We start from the raw sequence: 20,010 nt of genomic DNA, 5'->3' as shown, positions 1-20,010 counted from the left end.
TATAACATTTCATTCACCATAACTGTGTAATTCATTAATATGGATCTTCAAATATAAATACTTGCACTGTTTTCATGATATAATCACAAACTTCTATAAACATAGCCTTTCTCAGCAGATTATAAATTCACTGTGGCTGAGGATCAAAGCTCAGCTATTTTTAAAAAATAAGCTGTGTGGATAATACAACATCTCCCATCACCATGTACTTGATCAGTACTGGCTGGCTGCTGCCGATTCCAATCTTTCCTTGAAACCTGATGAGCTCTGGCCACACCCTTGAAACAGACTTGTGATGAACTTTCTATTATTTGGCCATCTGCCAACAATCCTAAACAGAGAACTAACAAAGGGATGGTCCCAATGATCATCAGTCTGCCCTGTGACCTGACATACAGATTGAATTTGAGTCTTAAATATGGTAATATTTCAGCACCTGTCACCCTGGAAAGAGAGTAAGTCTTCCCCCAAAACAACTCAGGACATAATTTTCAATCCCCTTGATTCTAAAAATACTGAGTGAGTGATACAGATCTGCCCGTATGCCAAAGAAGGCTTGTGCCATCTGCTTCATTCTGTTCGTGCTGATTATTTTGGGGATGAGAGAGGATCAGATTGGAATAAGAACATATATATATGGCAACAGCCAGGAAGGACTGTGTTCCCTGAGGGCTGGTGGTATATGGCGGTGGAGGGAGAGGTCAGAGCACAAGTGGAGTTCCAGGACGTCCCCAGTGCTGCGTAACACAATCAGCTAATGGGGGACAAATGTTTTACAACATTCTTAAAATAAACTATGACTTCTGGCTTCTATTTCCATTGTCCCCAGTGACACAATGCAAGGCCCATTTCTGGGAGGAAATTGAATTTCCATTTTTAGTCTTCCAACATGGGTACTCTTAAGTTATTTTTTTTGACTCCATTCATCACTACTCCTTGTGGATAAGAAGGTTCTATTCTAAACATTTCTTTTCCACTCATACTCCTGAAACCTAGGATGGCTTTTATATAAATGTGTTAAGGTCAGTTTTAAAAGTTCTGTTTCTTCTTATACTCACACAATATGAAACAGCCAATCATGGAGCAGGGCAGGTGGAAATTCCCTGTTTATTTGGCTCCAGGAGGCTTCTAGAGAGGTGCTGCCCTCCATATTTGAAGGACTCTAGTAGCAAGTCTCTATCATGAAAAAGCCATCCAGAAACATCAGCAGGAGGAAGAAGATTCTCAGAACCTCCAGGTGGCTGCTGCTGCTAATTTTCTATTATGCACATACACTGTGAAATGTGATAGGTCTTGTACCTGAGCAAGTAGATGCCAGAAGAGTTGGGGCTCATTACATGTCTAATCAGTAAAGGGGAGCTCCCGGGGCTGGACTCATAACTTGGCTGAGGATTATAGACGTGAGGCCTGTTGAGTCCCCTACCAGATGGTTGTGGCTGGGTTTTCAGCCTTCACTTAGAACAGAGGTTTTTAAGTGGGGCCCATGGCAGAGCTTCCAGGGCCCATGACTGAATTCTCCAAAATTCTGTGGAAAGTTTGGAGGCATATGTATTGCAGTTCTTGCAAGGAGAGGGACCACAGCTATCTTCAGATTTTCTAAGGGATTCTAGATTTAAACAGATTAAAGGACACTGACTTAGATGACAAGAGAGAAAAATCCCTCTTTGTGCCATCAGTTCAGTTTGACTCTTCACAAAGTCACTGACAATTCCTAAGCCACAGGCCATATATTTTATGCCTCAATCACTGCATTTTATCAGGTGAAGGTTAAAAAAGAGGAGGGGAGGGAAAAGCACTACAATAATGTTCTTTGGAAATTCAAGCAATAAACAATTTGTACAAATTTCATTTCAAATAGGGGTACAGATGATAATATAATAGGTCCTATCATGTAAGACAGGCCTACCTTTTGACTAGAGGGCAGGATGCCTTCCAAATCACAGGGATTCATTTGTCAGCATCTTTAAAAATCTTTTACTAAAGTGTGTATGCGTGAGCACATCCTCAATAAAGTACTAACAGACCATCATTAAAATCCACACCTGAGTTGACATACCACTTGGAAGAAGCTTCCTGGGTAGGTTGCATTCTAAGTTGGACACTCAAAGCCTGTCACCCCGCCACGTCTGCAGACATCTGCCCCACAGCAGCCAAAAGGCAACTGAGGCTGCAGATCAACCCACTGGCTATTTGCTTAACATGCTCAACATCACTCATGCTTCTGTCTTTTCCACACCATGCTCCTTCCTGGACTGTCCTGCCACCCAGGATCTACCTGGCCAACTCCTGCTTCCCTCGTCATTCCCGGGCAGAGGAATGAGTGTCTCTTCCACATGGTGAGATGGTGAAATGGGGAGACCACTGAGGAAGCAATTACCAAAGTCCAGGTGAGCCCACAGGGGACTCGGGCTAAGGGGGCCATGGTGGAGGTGCTGAGCACGGAAAACCCAGGCTCAGAAGGGAGGACTGATTTGGTGAGAAACTACTTCCACAGAGGGTTCCTCTGTGTTCCCTCCAGAACTATTCAACGCCGGGTACACATGTCCACTTTAAACGTTTGAGACAATCTGCTCTTGGTGATGGGAGGCACTGGCTCTTGCCCCCTTCCACCCCTGCCCGTGCTGCTGTGGGGAGCGCCACGCACAACGAGGCCCCACCTCCCCGGCCTGCCAAGCCATCAGCTTTGCTGCCTACTGACTCTTTTAAACTGTCACCTGGAGAGACTTCATTTTGTTAACCTGTGACTAAGCTCTTATTTTCTTAGAAATGAGGCCTAAAATAAGCCAGAAGGCTGAAGTGAATTGTTTATCTCATATTTAGAGAGAAAATTATACTGCAGCTTCAGAACATCAAATCTACACACTAAGAAAAATATGAAAAAGGACAGGGTGCTAACCTTCTAGTCACAAGTAATGGTAATAATGTCAAGTTAAAGATGGTAAACCGAATTAAAGTATGCAGCCTCAGTCTCTCCTGAAACTCTATTAAAACAGTATTAATGAAAGTGTCTAATGGTGCATGATGTCTATCGTCTTTGTGAATTGTATCTTTTATCATTAAAAATATCCATCTTTGTTTCATTTAAAATTAATTAATTAAAAAAATAGTATAAATGAGATTTTTTCCCCGCAAAAAACACAGCCTAAGATAACAGGAAAAGGAGAAAAGGGCAACAACATTTTGGAAAGTAGGTAAACAAGCAGGAACTGATTTAGCTGTCCCAAGAAAGCTGAATTCTAAGGCAGTGATGAAAAGCTATGAAGCAACCATCAAAGGCTCAAATTTGGGCACTAGGAACTTCTGGAAGTGGGGATGCATGTGGGCATAGAAACAGAAAGAGTGGTTTCAAGTCTGGCAGTGCATTCAGCCCTCTGACCCCCCTCCCGACAGAGGGTATGAGAAGTGGGTACTGTGCTGAAACAGGGTGAATTAAGTGGACGTTTGCATACTTCCCCTATTTGGTGATCAGAACAATGGCAGCCAGGCCTATTATACTCTCCAAGACAGGAGACTGAAAGAGTCTTCTCTGGGAAAGCTGACTGGCCCAAGAGAAAAGAGCTCACGACAAGGACAAATGGCAGTCCTGAAGCGTTTACCCGTATTACCCTACAACGAAGCCCTTGTTGACAAAGCCTATCTAAGTACACAAAGCTCCCATCAGCTTTTTTATGGCTCCACTCACAAGTCAGGCAGCTGAGGATCACCAGAAATCAGAAGCAAGCACCTACTAGGAAAAAGCGACACAGAACAAACAGAAAAAAGCAGCTAGGTTAAAGAAGAAGAAGAAAAGGACTGTATGGAGAAAAAAGAAAACTTTAGAAACAACTAGCATTAATATTCTAGAGAGAATCAAGAGATCCCTAAATGAAGAACAGGATTTAAAAAAAAAGAAAACAACAAACAATAACAAAAAGGGCAGTGACAAGTGCAAGACCCCAGGGGCAGGGGTACGCATTTGAGTCAGACTTGCGGGGGGAACACCTGGGAATCTGCCCTTTGAATAAACTCCCGAGGACTCTAAGGCACCTTTATGTGTGCCTCTGTGGCCTCTTTTGACGGTACCTGCTATTTTTACATCTTTGTTAGTTCTAGTGCTCACCTAGTGATTGGCACCCTGAAACAACCTTTTATAACACAGCTAATAAAACCCAGAGACTGACTAAGAGTGAAATTATCCATAGGTTAAATGGTTAAAATATATATCATTAGACTAAGAAGCAGGAAAGAAGAGATAATTTTTAAGTTAATGAAACAGCATCTTTGCTATGCGAAAAAGGTGCCTATTTATCACCATTTCTTGTTAAAGATTTGTATTAGAAGTTGTGGTTCATACGATAAAGCAATAACTGGGATGGAATAAACATTTCGATATTTACAGATGACTATCTATACAGAAAATCCCAAAGAATCCACACATAGAATGTGAGAATTAGGAAGTCTGACAAGGTATTTGGTTACAAAAGTCAAAATACAAAATCAACTGCATTTCTAAATGCCAGCAAACAGAATATAATTTAAAATTAATTAGCCACAAAGCAAAGATATCTAAAGTAAGTCTAACCAAAGATAAAATAGTTATGGAGAAACTATAAAATTCTACTGAAAGACATAAAAGAAAACCTAAATAAATTGAGAAACATACCATGTTCATGAATAGAGAAATACAGATAGTATTATTGTAATATTCAATTATCTATTTATCTTCATATTAATATACTGATTCAGTGAAGTTCTAATAAAAATTCAACAAGGTTCTTTGTTGGAACTTGACAAGATTGTTCTAAACTTTTATACTGAGGAGGAAAAATCAACAGTATCAAGACTTTCCCCATTCGACTGGATCATACTCATCATCCTATAAACTGATCAAAGAAGAAATGGTGAAAGATAACAGATAAAAACATTTTTTAAAAAGCTACAGTAATTAAGGCAGTATGATATAGGCATAGGATTAGACAAGTGGACCAATGGAAGTAGAATGAATAGCCTAGAAACAGATCCCCTTTTGTACAGAAACTTAATACACAACAGGGCTGGCACTGCAATCACTGGGGAGAGCACGGCTACTTAATAATTGGTTATCCATAAGGCAACTGGACTCCTGCCATACATCTATATACAATTAATCCCAGAAAGATTACAGACTTCATATTTAAAACAAAACTTTAAACCTTTAAACCTTCAGGCAAGAAAAAACAAAAAGGTATTTCACAGAGAAACTCAAATAGTCAATAAAACAAATGAAAATATGTACAATTTTATCCAGGTTTCATCTCTTGTTCCATCATTAAAATAATTTCCCTTATATATTTTATTCTTTGGGTCTTCCCTCTTCTTGACTGGCAAAACTTCAATCCTGAGTAATTTAATCTGGGACCAGCTCTACCCTACCCCTGGCACACCTTATGCCTGTTTCCTGCCTTTCTTTCTTTTCTTGTGTCATGCACTTATCACATCTGACATTTTTTGTTTTATTTCTTAACCCACACACCCCAATTAGACTGGCAAAAACCAGAAAGTCAGGCAAAACCAAGTAATGCCCAGTGAAAGGGAAAGAGACAACACCCAGGACTGGAGTGAGGCTTTTTGCATTCGAAGATGCTCTTTTCCTTAGGAATTAAGATATGATGCAATTAAACTGCTCTATAAAGACTCACACATGAAAAAAACTAAAACAATCATTGAAACTCAGAATGGATAATAATTTATCCAGATTTCATCTATTGGTCCACCATTAGAATAATTTCCCTTTTACATGTACCCTATGACTGTTGATGGAATAACTTCTCTTACTTGGGGGATGAGGAGAGGTTTCATGGAGAAGCCAAAATTTAAGCTGAGCCAGCAACTTTACCTGGTATTCAAGGTGGGGAGTGGTCTATCTCAGGCCAAGGGAATGAATCAACACAAGGTACGTGAAAGTAACTACTTCAGCGTGACTAGAAATGAATGTAAACATGCAGGCACCAGGGACAAACAGGCTGGAGAGACAGAGACCAAATCATGAAGTGTTAGTGATGTACTTGCTCTGTTGCACTGGGAGAAGGAGGGCTTTTCTGCTGTAATATTTTAGCAGACTGACTAACCTATGTAGTCAAGGGTAGCCACTAACTCCAGGTTTATGTGGAGGTAAGAGTGAGAGGGGTAGAGAGAGAAGTAGTAGAAACAAGTAGAAGAATGCCAATGAAACACTGTCTCAACAGGAATAGGAGGCGTGAAGGGAAAGGCATAAATGGCACAAGAATCTACGCCTCCGAGAGCTACAAAAACCAACAGGAGCCAAACTGCAAGGGGCAGGGAATGCCAGGACTCGTGGGACAACAGGAACCTATTCTAGTCGGCCCCCTTATCCACAGGAGATATGTTCAAGACCCTCAGTCGATGCCTGAGCCCACTACCAAACCTTATGTTTTTTCCTATACATACCTATGACAAAGCTTGATTTAGAAATTAGGCACAACTAAGAATTAACAACAATGGTAAAATGGAACCATTATAACAAAACACTGTACTCAAAGTTGCATGAATGGGGTTCCCCTCTCTTTCAAAATATTTTCCCCAAAATATCTTATTGTACAAATGTAACGTCTTTTTCTAAGCACTTATGAACCGCAGCCGTAATGTCTGTGGTTTGAAGTGCAACAGCAAAACTAGCACAAGTTTTTTTCCTTCCTCCCAATTTCAGAGAGAAGATTCCATCTTAACAACCTAAACATATGATTTTTCTCTTTATGAAGTTATAAGTTTCATCTTTCCACTTAAAGGAAGCACTTTATGGCTTCTTGTTGGCTCATCCAAATTGCCAGCATCATCACTTCTGCGCTTATTAAGTCAAACAAGGGCTACCTAAACACAGGTAACTCTGTGATACGCACAGGCAGTCTGATAACTGAGCTGGCAACTAATGACCACCAGGCAGGGTATGCTGGGAGAAGGAAAGATTCACGTTCCGGGTAGGATGAACACACTGGCACGACCACTTCACCATGCTATTCAGAATGGTGTGCAATTTAAAATTGATGAATTACTTATTCCAGAATCTTCCATTTTCAGACCAAGGTTGACTATGGGTAACTGAAATCATGGAAAAGGAAATCTCAGACAAGGAGTGACCACTGTAGTCAAATAAGAATTTAGAAAAGTTTAAAGGAAAGAGGGGGAGAGTGATGGTGGAGAGGGAAAGAAAGATCAAGACCCAGAAGAAAAACCTAGCAAAACCAGGAATTTGGAGTTTGGTTTTAGCTGTGTTGAGTTTAACGGTACCTAATGGGTATGCGGGGCTTCCCTGGTGGCTCGGTGGTAAAGAACCCACCTTCCAATGCAGGAGACCCAGGTTAGATCCCTGGGTCAGGAAGATCTCCTGCAGAAGGAAATGGCAACCCACTCCAGTATTCCTGCCTGGGAAATCCCATGGACAGAGGAGCCTGGCGAGCTATAGTCCATGAGGTCACAAAGAGTCGGATACGGCTGAATGATTAAACAGCAGCAATGGGTACTCAGGCCAGCAAGGAGATCTCCAGCATGGAGGAGGTGCTGAGGTTATCTTCCAACTAAGGAACAGCGAGCAGTACCCGTGGCTGCAGGGAAGTGGATACTATTCTGAGTCTGGCATCTATTATAAACTACCCTGGGCTCTGCGTGGGTGTCCACAGTCTCACATGCTCAACCTTGGTCATCCGTGTTGGTCTTCCCCGGAGTGGTTTGACATGTACAGTGGGGTGTCCTGGGGGTAGGGTGGGGTTTGTTTTCTCTGCAACAGGTTGCAGCTAGACTGATCCCCTCTTAAGAGATCTACTCTGTACTGTGGAGCCTGAGGGAAGCAGGCTTGTGGGGGCATGTAATTCTCGGAGGCTTCAAGAACAGAAGCCTTTTTGCCTTTAAATTCATTCCCTCAGTTCCTCTTAGGTAAGACAGTGCAGTGACAAGTCCATGGTGATAAAAAGAAGCAAAATGAGAATTCAGCCTGCATTTTAAAAAACTTGATGGGATGTTCCAAATAATTTCTAGATGGTGATAGTACAAACCAAGACCCTAACAGCTCAAAAATCCTGTCTGGTTGCCCACTTTCTCCTACTAGAAGAGGTAGGCCTTTTTCTTTTCTTTTCTAACAGATGAGAGCCTTTTGTTGTCATGATGTGTTTAGCAGATGGAAGATAACATGTACTGATTTAGTCAAGACTAGCCACTCTACACAAAAGTGGGGAGAGGCACAGGCAGACACAGAGACAGAACGCCCATAGCTCTGCCTTGACTGGGAGGGGAGGAAGCACTGGAAAAAGCACAAGCCCAGGAGTATGAGCCTCAGTGAGCTGCAGAAGACTGAGAAAAACCAAACCAGCAAGAGCAAAAGGGGACTGTTGACCGGGAGGCAGGCTCCCAGAGCTGTCACCTGAAAGCAGCCTGTAAGGACCCCACTGCCTCCCGCACCTGTACGGAGTGGAAGCAGGGGGCTTACACAGCTCAGGGCCCCCCAGACCGGGCCAAAGCACCTCGACGAGATGGTCACTCAGCTTAACATCCATGAGGCAAGGGGAGGGAAAGGAAATATCTTTACAGAGTCTGAAATCCTCCCCATGCCTCCCTGACCCACCTCTTACACGGTGTTTTTAAATATGAACATTTAGGAAGAAACAGACAAAGGTCGCCAAGCAAGCAAAATAGGTATGTGCATCCGGAGAGGCAAGCTCGAGGCCCAGGCCTGGTTCTCAAGCTGAGATGGGACGGAATGTTTCAGGAAGACTGTTAATGAACTCTAGGTAGCACGTTGGGGGAGGTGGGGGAGGGGTGGAGCGCAGACTTGAAATCCAGACAAGAGCCTCTGGTATTAGGAGAAGATTTTCTAGTCATTAAAGTCAGTGGCAGGGATACTCTTTTGTGACAGCTGGAAACATATCCCCCTCCTCCCTCCCAACAAAGCTGCGACTATCCCCCTTGACGCCCTTTGGGGTGTGTTTCTATAGCTGACAGTGGCAATCTTTCCCAACTTACCTACCTAATTATCGGCCGGGTCTATGGTCCTAACACGGTGACTATTCTAGGGAAGAGAAAAGCCCAATTCCTTCCCAGGAAGTGTGTGAGAGCAAAGGCTCACGCTGAGAAAAGAAACAAGAAAAGCTCACGAGTCACAGGGGTGATGGGAAGCCAGATTCCTGAGTTCAAATCTCTGGACGGAACCTTGAAAGTTACACAGTGTTATCAGGAAAGGATGCTCAAGACTTGAGTGGATGGTTTTGTCTCTAAATTAAAAAAATTAAAAAGGACTGAAAGTACAGAAAACAATGTGTCAGCAAAGGGCTGCTGGGGTCAAATTAGAGAGGACTCTTGTTTCTCTCTGAATATCTGTACTTTCTAAGTTTTCATAATTTTGACTACCTACGCTGGGTTTAGAGCAAACCAGGTGGAGAAACGGGAGGTCTATTTCAGGCTGAGGGAAGACCATGTGAAAGCAGAGAGGCCTGAAGCAGGACAGGGCAGTGTGGATCCCGCGGTCTAGTCTGGCTGGAAGGCGGGTGTGGGCGTAAGAAGAGGAGCAGGAGACGGGCCTATAAAGGAGGCAATGCCACTGTGAACACACTGGGGGCGGGGGGATGGGGCTGGTGCGCCAGGCAGAGGAACCTGGGGGCCAGAGAAAGGGAAGATGTTGCACGGACAGACTGCTGTGCACAAAAAGAGTGAAAAGTGATGACGGACTCCCCCCTTAGGGGTAATGTATAGCACACATAACAGTACTGTTTGCAAAACCTAAATGGCTCCTTTTTCTTCCCCACAAGGAAGTGCTAAGACCTAATCTGATTAACTGAATGGACACAAACTTAACTGGAAGTTTTAAAAGACAATTTACAGCTTTTTTCCCCCAAACATTTTCAATGGATGAACATCCAGAACTCCTCTGACCATAAATTGTGGACACAGTCAAGGGATAAAAAAGTAAAACTGCTGCACCCACATCAACGCTCACTCCCCTCCCTCCAGGAGCAGAGTGCTGCCCACCTCTGCGGCCACCTGCCTTATTTATGGGACAGAGTTACTACCCAGTGCTTGAGTGAGAACTTTCTCTTTGCCTTCCACAGCACATCCCATAAATTCAGAGGATGCCAAGGCAATTTCACCCAGAAACACTTGGTTAGAAATATAAAAATAGGTATCCCTATTCCTTTAAGATGACCCCGGTTTCTCATTTTGTCTTTGTAAGGGGATAGACATTTCCTTCCATTTCCAATTTAAAAGGAAATGAGGTTGGAGACACAAGGCGGTAACTTTTGCAAGTTACTGCACTGCCTTTTCTGAAAGGGGGAAAGGAATGTTGAGGAAATGGGGGAGAACGCTTAAAAAGAGTGGAACACTAACAAGCAGGGCCTCCTCTCCTTTCCACCTTAAGTCTTTTCTCTCCCCCATTCACAGCTTTAGGTCCTTTGTTTGTTTAACAGACCATTACAATCATAGCTGGTTCAATGGGGAGGAATGTGAACCTCTCTAAGTAGCTGTCCTGGCAATCCACATGTGTGGTCCATCCCCAGCCCAATCCAGGCGGGGCTTCAGTGCGCTGGTCTGTGCTCCTGTCGCCCCGGGGGCCAGGCACCTTCCTTACAATAAGGCCCAATTTCCCGCCACATGCTTGCTGCTCCTTCCCAGTAGCCTAGAGCAATGCCTCACTGCCCTCCCTGCCTGCCGAGCGAACTGCCCCATCCAGGCTGCCTGGGTTTTGTCCCACTCAGCTGCAGGGACACACAGGGCCTAGGCTGTTCTCCACCTCTGTCTTCGGCCCACGGACTCACCACCTAATACTTGGCAGTCATATTCCAGGATCTAGCTGGTTATCATACAGTCTATTGCACCATGACCAGAAGATATAATGGCAAGACCTCGCCTCCCCGCCCCACCAACTAATTAGAACTGCCTTTCTCAGTTCCCAGTAGATATGTTAGCCACGTTGGGACGGATTTCAATTTCTCGGCCAATAAATCAAAAATTATTTAGTAAGACAATTCTATTTCAAACAGAACCAAAATAACCTTTAGTAAAACAATATTACATTTCAGTTGAATTCAAAGTCCTCTTATGCTCCTTTGTCTACTAATGTCCATCTAACAGCCCTGTGAGATAGGCTAGAAAGACATCTTTATCCCCACTTAATAGGTGAGGAAACTGAGGTCCAGAGACTAAAGTTCTTTGTGCATAGGTACTAAGAAAAAGATATGGCAGGGAATGTACTATACCAAGCAAAGTACCCAATGCACAGGGTTAACTTCCCTTCACGTCATGACTGCTGACAACATGGTGACAAGAGGCCTAACCCGGGTGTTTTGAACTAAGCGGAACATTCCCCACTTCCACCTTGCCGTTGCCCCCGGCTAAGCTGTCTACACAGCCTCTGACTCTGGCAGTAGCTTTTACAGCAGTATTTCCCAACAAAGCCTAGGAAGCTGGAGCTGGAGTCCCTAGGGCAACTTGTACGTGACTAGCATCTTTCTTAGGCTTATCAGTCAACATCTTCCACAGATGGGAGGCAACCTTTACACCTCTTCTTATGTACACAAGTCGGGAGTGGAGATAGGGCAGCTTTAAAGCTTTTGAACTGACGGGTTGACAGCAGAAAATTCCAGAGATTTGCAGGTATTATCAGGGCTGTGGGTGGGGGACAACAGAGGATATGAGAAGTTGCAAATTGCAGGATCTGATTCCCTGAAACACAGAGGATCCTAATGCTTTTTAAAAAGAAAAGGTTAAAACAATGCCATTCTAAGGTACTTCACAGTTTGAGGGGGAAAGGTATTTAGCCTTTTTGACGTGCCTTGAACCTCCTGCACATCCTTATTTGACTATGTGCTTCCAAGCAGTTACTAATACACAGGCTCAGATAGAAATAATTTTTAAAAGCAATCATGGCTTGCGTACCTACTCGGTGACAGGAAACGTCAGCTCCAAGGCAGTCAGGGAGTCCTCTCAGAAGGTTTGAAGCCTCAAACCTGTAAGAAGAGATCTTGCACACCTTCAGTGAGTGAAGCGAGAAAAACACCCCCCACTGCCGCCGCCATGAGGCAACTTGAGCTTGCTTACTTCAAAAGCACACATGCGCGCACACACAACTGTGAATGTACAGAGGACATTTCCCACTGCTTTTTAGGTATTTTAATAGATAATAGATCAATTTCAAATTTTAAAATCCTAGGGTATAATACTTCAATAGACCCACCACCCTTAATTTTAAAATGTCGCAGATACACCACATGGTAAAAGTCTTAAACATTGAGATTATTTGATATATTTAAAAGGGGTGCTAAAGTTCATAATATTGTAACATAAAAGATTTTCAATATCTCATATAATCTTGCCCAAGAAGATCTTTAAGTATTTATATTATAATCTTTGTCCTACTTGTAAGTGGATTAGAAAAACCCTGATGTTTCTCCCTGCTTTCTGCAAGTAGAGAAAACACATGAAATTGCTTACATAAAATATTCAAAAGAGCACTCAGAGGAAATGGCATTTTTTTTTAAACCAACAGTATTAGAATACCATAAAACAGGTATGCAAATCCATGCAATAACAGAGCCTAAAGCAAATTATGAATTGAAAAGAGTCAGCAACAACCAATAGGTACTCATTTTCAACAAAAGCTTCATATAAAAAGCTTCCTATCTTCATACAGATTTATCAAATGTGCAGGGTGAAAAGGCTGAAGTTTGCAATTTGCATACATGATTCAGTGGTTACCAAACCCGACTACATTAGAATTACCAGGGCAATCTTTTAGAAATACACACTCCCAGGCCACAGCACAAACTAAACACAAGCTCACGGCACCGCTGGGGCCCTGGGAACTTAGGTTTCCGTGAAGTCTCCAGAAAAAGTCTACAGCCAGCTTCACACCACGGTCCCTGATAAGCACTGGGAAACAGGTATCTCTGTTCACCAATTAATTATAAAAGTCGGCTTCTTCCAGCCAAGACTATTCCAGCCAGTTGATACTCTTAGGGACAAAGCTTTTCGGGATTTTCTTTACCAGTACAAAGGTAAACCTATTACATAACAGCCAATTATATCTCACCTACGGGATTTATTCCCTGGGTTGCCTGTTTTCTTAATTTGATAAAAAGGCAATGTCCATTTATTATGAGTAACCTCCTTATAAGTTACAAATGGAAAAATGAGGGCCATTTTCAGACAACAAAAGTCTAAAAATAAGCCACCACAATTTAGGGAAAAAGCTGGAGGCGAGTAGGTTCTCTGAATCATCCAGAGTATTTGTTTCAAATGTATTCCTTGCTTTGCATGTATAAACATGTCACAAATCATCTTCATGGTCCATCTCTCATCTCAAAATGCTCAGCATTTATTGTGGTGGTTTAATTGGGTGGTCTCCAAAGGCCTATATTAATTATTTTAAGAGCTTGAAAACAACATGAAAGCAAGAGAGCAGAATTCTTCTGGATGATTCCTCCTTTGCTCCTACCCATCTCATCCACGGACAATGCCAATTTATGAATTCAGAGAGGCAGGGGCTCTCTCCGGCTTCACTAGAAAGGGCGCCCATGACACGAAGTACGCAAACCAGGCAGCGGAGTAGCTTAGCTGCATTGTCAAAATATTCAAATTATCACTAAAAGAAAGCGATTCCTTTCTGAATTCAACAATGCCCCCCCGGCCTCCGAGGGCTCACACAGGAGCTTATTCTTAAGCTGTTCAATGTAAGCAGCACCAGTGAAAGCGGAGAACTCTGGCAGGGAGGAGATCAAGTCCCTCGGCCTTTCCCCCCTGCCATCTCAGACCGGGTCTAATGCTTAAATAGTTAACAATGCAACAGAGAACCCGAAAGCATGCGTTGCCCCGGGGAAAAACCATGTGCAGTCTACAACAATTTAATAAAGCGCAGCGGAGACAGGAAAAATATCACGTAGACATTTGACAGTACACCACTTGCAGGCTGGTTTTCAGGTCTGAATTTTAGATTTCAAAAATCAGAGAAAAAGCTTCTAATAGGTGGGTTCTATTTAAAATAAAAGGATACAGTTTTTTTAATGAACTGGTAACATAAAATATTTCTAAGTATACTCATTTCTGAGCTCCAGAGAAGCAGGAAAAATCACATTTTTCTAGAAAATGGGATGGATGCACAGTAAACAGATCATGTATGGTGAACTGTCTTAAATAAAGGGGAGATATTCAGGGGGAAGTGATTTGTTTATTCAGCGATGACAAAAACTAAAGTTTCCTGAATCTAGAGCGTTCGGATTTCTAGAATGCATTTTTGGCTGTCCCAGTCTGTTTTTCTAGGCATTAGCTGCTGAGGGCTGCGTTTGAGAAACACGGCTTCTTCTCTGTTAATGAACTGGTTTAGCTGCCTGCTGAGCATTCACTGAAACCCGAATTGAACAAAGGGATTTCCCTCCAGTTTCAGCTCATTCACTTCAAGCTACTCCCGATTTCACTTAAGTAAATTCTTCAAACTGACTTTTTTTTTTTTTTTTTCAAATGATTTGAGTGGGAAAGAGCCGGGCAAGCCCTGACACCGGGAGGCCTGTCTGGGCTTTCAGCGAGAGTCCTCTGGCTGGAGGATGTGCAAGCCCTGTTTTCGAAAAGCCTCTCAGATAAGTTCTTCCCCGCGCCACACCTCCCCAACCCCCTCACCGCCCCCACCAAGGACTATAATTCCTGATGGAAAGGAGCCCACCCGATTTGGTAGATTCTAGACAAGTAAATCTTACTTCAGTGAGCTGATCACTGCAACTGAGATTATACCTCTGGAGTGGAGGCTGTAAACTGGGTATTTGTATTCACCTCACAACAACCGAGTCATTCTGAAGATGACCCCCGAGGCCCATGCTGTGAAAGGGTAACTGGGAGTGTGAACAGATCCGTGAGCCTGGCACCTGGCCCCCTACCTTCTGACACAATCCCTGGGGGGTCAGTCACAGCCCAGGGTTTCAGCTACTTCTTGGGGTCTTCAGTCCTGAACCATCTACTATCTATCTTCTTCAACGATCAATCTATCTACTACTGTCTTCAGCCATCAATTTCTTTCACATTTCAGACGAATCCAAGTAACTTCCTCCTGCATCTCTCAGCTTAGATACTGTCAGTGGCCCCGGAGGCCCCCTGTTCTGAAGCGGGGCTCCACACGGCTCACCTTCCAGCATCACCCATTTTAGCTACTGGCACTGCTACGTAATAAGAGCTAACATTTAGTGGATGCTCAGCAGGTCATGGCCGTTTTTTTTCATGGCTTTAGTTAATGCTCCAAACAGCCAAATGAGTAGGGAGCATTAACCCCACCTTACTTATGGGGAAACTGAGGCTGAGGAGCTATGTCAGTCGGCCTATGGTGGCTCGCTCAGTGAGCAGCTGAGCTGAGCTTTGCATCCCAAGCGTGGGCTTTGAGAGTCCATGTTAGTAACAGGTCACTCTCTTCACCATGTTGCTTTCTGGCTGCTCCCAAGTCAGAAACCCTGGAGGCATACTAGATTTTTCTCACTGACTAAGCTGCACAGTCTTCGGGCTTATTGTCTCTCAGATGTGTTTCCTTCTCTTCATTTCCATAGTTACCAGTGTTTGGGTGGTGTTTTGCCTTCGTGACAGAGTCCAAATCAGTGCAGCAGGACAACTCTGGAATTTTACTTTGTTTGTTCTCCCAAGAGTTTTCCTGTCTAGCTCATTTAAAACAGGTGCAGGCTTTGTAATTGCTTGTGTTTTAGCCCAGATGACAGCAGAAGCAGTCTATCCTTCTTAACGTCTAAACCCAGTGAGGAGGTTCTGCCCAACTTCAGAGTTGGGAAGAAGTTAAGAGGGTGAGAAAAAGATACTCTCCCCCTAAATGAAGGGGTGGGGGGCCTTGCACAGCTCTGTCCCTAAGGCAGGACAGAAGCTTCCAGAGGACAGTGGCGGCTGTGCTCAGGGAGCTCAGGCCTGGGGCAAGAGTGTAGGGCTTCAAAAGACCACTCAGTTACTATCATACCCCAGCTACTCTCATCATACACCAAAGGCCAGCCCTTACTCACCAGGGGCCATGGAAACCTTCAGGCTCTAGGACACATGCCATGGGAGAAAGGGAGACACCGAAGAATGACTGCAATGAAATTTCTCTCTAGGTTGACGGAATGATGAACACAAAAGGGAGTGCACTTTCTGCATGCTTGATGTGCGAGGGGAGTGAGAGTCAGACTTATGAGGGCGCCTACAGTGCGACGCCCTCAGGGTCATGCGCATCTGTGCTACAGACTAGCTTCCACTGCTACAACGCGGAGCCAGATTATTTCTCAAAAAAATGCTACCCTTCTGCTGCAGAGGCGAAGGGACTCTGCAGAGGCGCTAGGGTCTGTGCTTTGGTCCCAGGGCTGATAGAGAAGGAAGGAAGGAAGGAAATAAGGGCAGATGTTAGGAGTTTACTCGCAAGATTAACGCCTCTGATTCCTATGCAAATACCTAAAGAGGGAGAGGCAGAGAAAGTTATCTTTAAGGCCTTTATCTTAAACTCTGAATTGCTTAAAAACCAAAGGAGAAAACATAAGTCTACCAGGGATTAGAAAGTGAGAGGCTGATGCTGCTAGACTTCTTGAGGCCCAGGACAGCCCTGCTTCCGGGACTGGACATGCCCCCCTAGACCAGCCCACTGGGACAGAGTGGGGTGTCGGTTCCCAGAAGATAGAAGTGAGGGTGTGCTGGAAACTGAGGTGTCAGAGAGGAAAAACCACATAAATGTGACAAATCTGTTGATTCAAAGACACTGCGGTAATCGTAGGTCCTTGTGGCACCAAATGTCTACAGGGATTTGGACCCTGAGGTCAGTCACGTCCTCAAAACAAATTCCACTTAAATCCTGTGGCTGAACATCTGAGACTTCAGATGAGGCTCATAAAGTCCCTGATGAAAACCAGAGAGGATTCTAGATAAGCTGAGATGTATCAGCCAGGATGCTGAGATTAGAACTTTTAGAACAGGGAGCTCTGGTTGGCCGAATGTCAGATGTGCAAGGATCACCAAACAGGGGACCCCGTCTTCCTGGTGCACAATTACCCACTAAGTCTGCCTGGCATGAGGGGCACATCCAGAGAGCAGACAGACCTCGGACAGAAGGAGCCATCTAGGGAGCACATGCCCCATCACAGAGGCTGGGCGGCCAAGCCAGTCCCCACTCTCTGCTTTGGTTAGTAGGAAAATGAGTATTTTCTATTAAATGGTACCCAAGAAGAGAACCCATAAATGGGGAGCTTGGAAGTTGGGGTGGGTTGAGCAAGCAGATAGACGTTTGGAAAACCAGAGCACGGGGCCACTCAGCTCTCACAAGGGTCTGACCTCTGTTGACCTCGCTTCCCTTCTCACACAGGAAGGGGGGGTGAGGGAATATTGGAGGGGGCAGTCAACAAACCCAGGCCCAGCCCCAAACCCTCACCACCCACTTTCCAATCGGTGGCACCCCAAAACTGAGCGGGGATGAGGGTACGCAGCAGAATGGGGGCCCAGCCCACTCTACTGGCCAAAACTCAATTTTCATGGGGCTGCCTTCAAACAACTACTAGCCTGGCAAATAAAGAGCTCATAAGTAAAGGGACATTTCTACATACTGGAGACCGAGATCCCTACGGACTCCTCAGTCTTGCTGTTCTCAGACTGGCCCCCCTTCATCCCTTCATTCGAGTCACAATGCTGCTGTCAGAGCGATTCTTCTAACATGCAAATACGCTCCCGTCACTTGGCCATTTGGAATTGTTCAGTGGTCCCATTAATTTCTGTCAGTTGCAACCAAGAGTCCTGACTGATGCACTGCAAGTTTTTAATCAGGACAGCAATACGCTCAGGCTCAAGTTATAGAAAGAGACCTCAGACAGCAGACGGACAGAGTAGGTTCTGCATGTATCCAATCTATACATTCAAATCAGTAAAACAGTAATTCCTTGGGAAGAAACACAGCCAACAATTTTGTTAAAAAAACTGCACACAAAAAGACTAACTGCAGTACTTGAACACTGAAGCTTCTCTGTAAAACTGGGTGTTCACAGGGAGCTCTAAATCTCTCCTGAGTTGAAACTTGCAACACTTTTGCGTACTTTAAGTTGAATATACAGGGCAAACTGGAACCATTTTAGAAAACAACAAAAGATGATGATCACCCTAATGTGGTTCTAATTTACATGCTGGTTATAAGTGTGTGTGTTTTTATGAATCACTTTTAATTCCTGTGCTCAAACAAAAAGGAAAAAATTACCTTGGTAATGCCACATAATGGATCAATTAAGTTATTCCCCAAATAAAGTACACTTTGTTATAGTATAAACACGCATAACTGCTAGCTCTATTTTAAACACACTGATAGAGAAATGTGCTTTATTTATTCGTTTTAACAATAATATTTAATACTCTCCTATATTATGCCCCTGCCCTCAGCTCCCCTCAGGCCTTGACTACTTTCTTTTTGGGGAGTCAAGAAAGTGAAAAAAAAAAAAAAGTTAATACTATTTCTTAGACAGCAACTTTCCTTACCTAAAAGTGGTGTATGATAATGAGTTTTCCTCTCCCTTATTCTTTTACTAAAAGCATACTCTACCTAATACAGGTTGTGGTTCCTACAGTTAGTTAAAAAACATTAACCAAATGATAGTATTCCTAGACACAGTCTAGGAACGATGGATTGGTGGGTGCAGAAAAGACTGGCTATGGAATCAGATGGCTCTGGGTCCAAACCCTGGCTCTGCTACTTGCCAGGTATGTAACCTCAGGCAAGTTCCCTAACTTCTCTTTATGCTGACATCTCTCTACCTGGCAGAGCTGTTACGAGATGATGCGTTACAGATGTACACACAGAGGCACAGTGACTGGGGCAGAGTCTGAAGTTTATGTACAAAGTAGATGTGCCCTGTTAATAAGTATCACGAGTGCTTTTACACACTGGATATGCTCACAATTAGGAAATATTAATAATCTGTGTCAGGATACATACGTCTAACAGCAAGAATGTAAGGTTTTGATTCAGTTCAATAATCTTTCTTTGATTTGGACCACCATGACACAATTCTTTTCTAACATGTTCTTGTAAAAGAAATTTCTAATTATTTCTCTCCTGCTTCAAAGTTTTGTATGTCATGTAGTCGAAAGACTTCTAAATTCTTAAGCAGCATAATATTATTAGCTGGGCTTTTAACGGCAATGTCACATTTAACTGGAGAAAACAATTACAACTGGACTCGCATGAACTGGTCTTACACATATCATGAAGCTGCATAAATGACATACAGAAGCGATTCTGGCAACTTTAGATTTTGCTAGAATTTTTTTTTTTGAATGTGTGGGTGGGGAAGTGGACTAATTTCAATTAGAACCATTTGGAGAACAGGAACTTAAACACACATATCTAATATTCTCTTGACTTTGGCCTTTCACCTGGAGCAGCTGTGGGCAGCCTTTCTAGAAGTCAGTCCCAAGAGTAAAATGAAATTGGAAGTGGTTTATCTAGTTTAAGAGAAAAAAAAAAAACCTTAAGTATAAAATGGGATATAAGGAAACTTACAAAGAAGATTGGAATTTAAAAAAATATGGCATATTACAGTCAAGGACACTTTGCAAAAAAATCTGTGGAGAGAGGCCAACAGTTATGGTTAAGCAATACCGTTAGCAGCAGAGCTGCAAACAGGAGGAGGGCTCCTTAAGGGTGAAGAAGGCAACGGGCTTAAACAGAGAACTAATACATTTTACAGGAGAAAAACAACCAGAATGTTGGATATGAAATTTAAGGCTCGAACTAGGTGTCATTATTTTGAAATGGGTGTTTAAAACAAATCATAATCTCCACATGGTGGAGAAAAATAAAAACTTGCGATAAATATCACGGATCCCGTCAACCATGAGTTCCCACAAATTTAGGTTACCGCCACTGGATTTAGCAGCATACTTATTTCATAATTTTAGGAAATTTGGACAGAATATATGCAAACTGAAAAATCACCTCATGTTACGACGCTGGAGCATGATTTAGAAACTGAGTTGAAATGTATGCAACATTCTAAATATGATTCTAAATGG

General features: G+C 43.3%; 1 protein-coding gene across 17 annotated transcripts in view; it reads right to left on the bottom strand.

Annotated features, from left to right (window-relative positions):
- The window catches only part of PLAGL1 (PLAG1 like zinc finger 1), a 96,914-nt gene that overhangs the window by 9,794 nt on the left and 67,110 nt on the right, over positions 1–20,010 (bottom strand). For 9 of the 17 annotated variants that reach the window (XM_044924154.2, XM_044924153.2, XM_044924150.2 and 6 more), the window contains one exon: positions 11,896–11,966. The exons of 3 other annotated variants lie outside the window; for them this stretch is intronic. The gene's annotated coding sequence lies outside the window, so the exon portion shown is untranslated. Of the gene's footprint in view, positions 1–11,895; positions 11,990–20,010 lie in introns of those variants that run through there. 5 more of the 17 variants (XM_044924155.2, XM_025294437.3, XM_025294440.3 and 2 more) reach the window with 2 other exon arrangements.

Source organism: Bubalus bubalis, chromosome 10 (genome assembly GCF_019923935.1).
Source record: "Bubalus bubalis isolate 160015118507 breed Murrah chromosome 10, NDDB_SH_1, whole genome shotgun sequence".
In the NCBI taxonomy this organism is placed as follows: Eukaryota; Metazoa; Chordata; class Mammalia; order Artiodactyla; family Bovidae; genus Bubalus; species Bubalus bubalis.
Note: the sequence above shows the minus strand (reverse complement) of the source record. Positions and strands in the feature narration are given on the sequence as shown.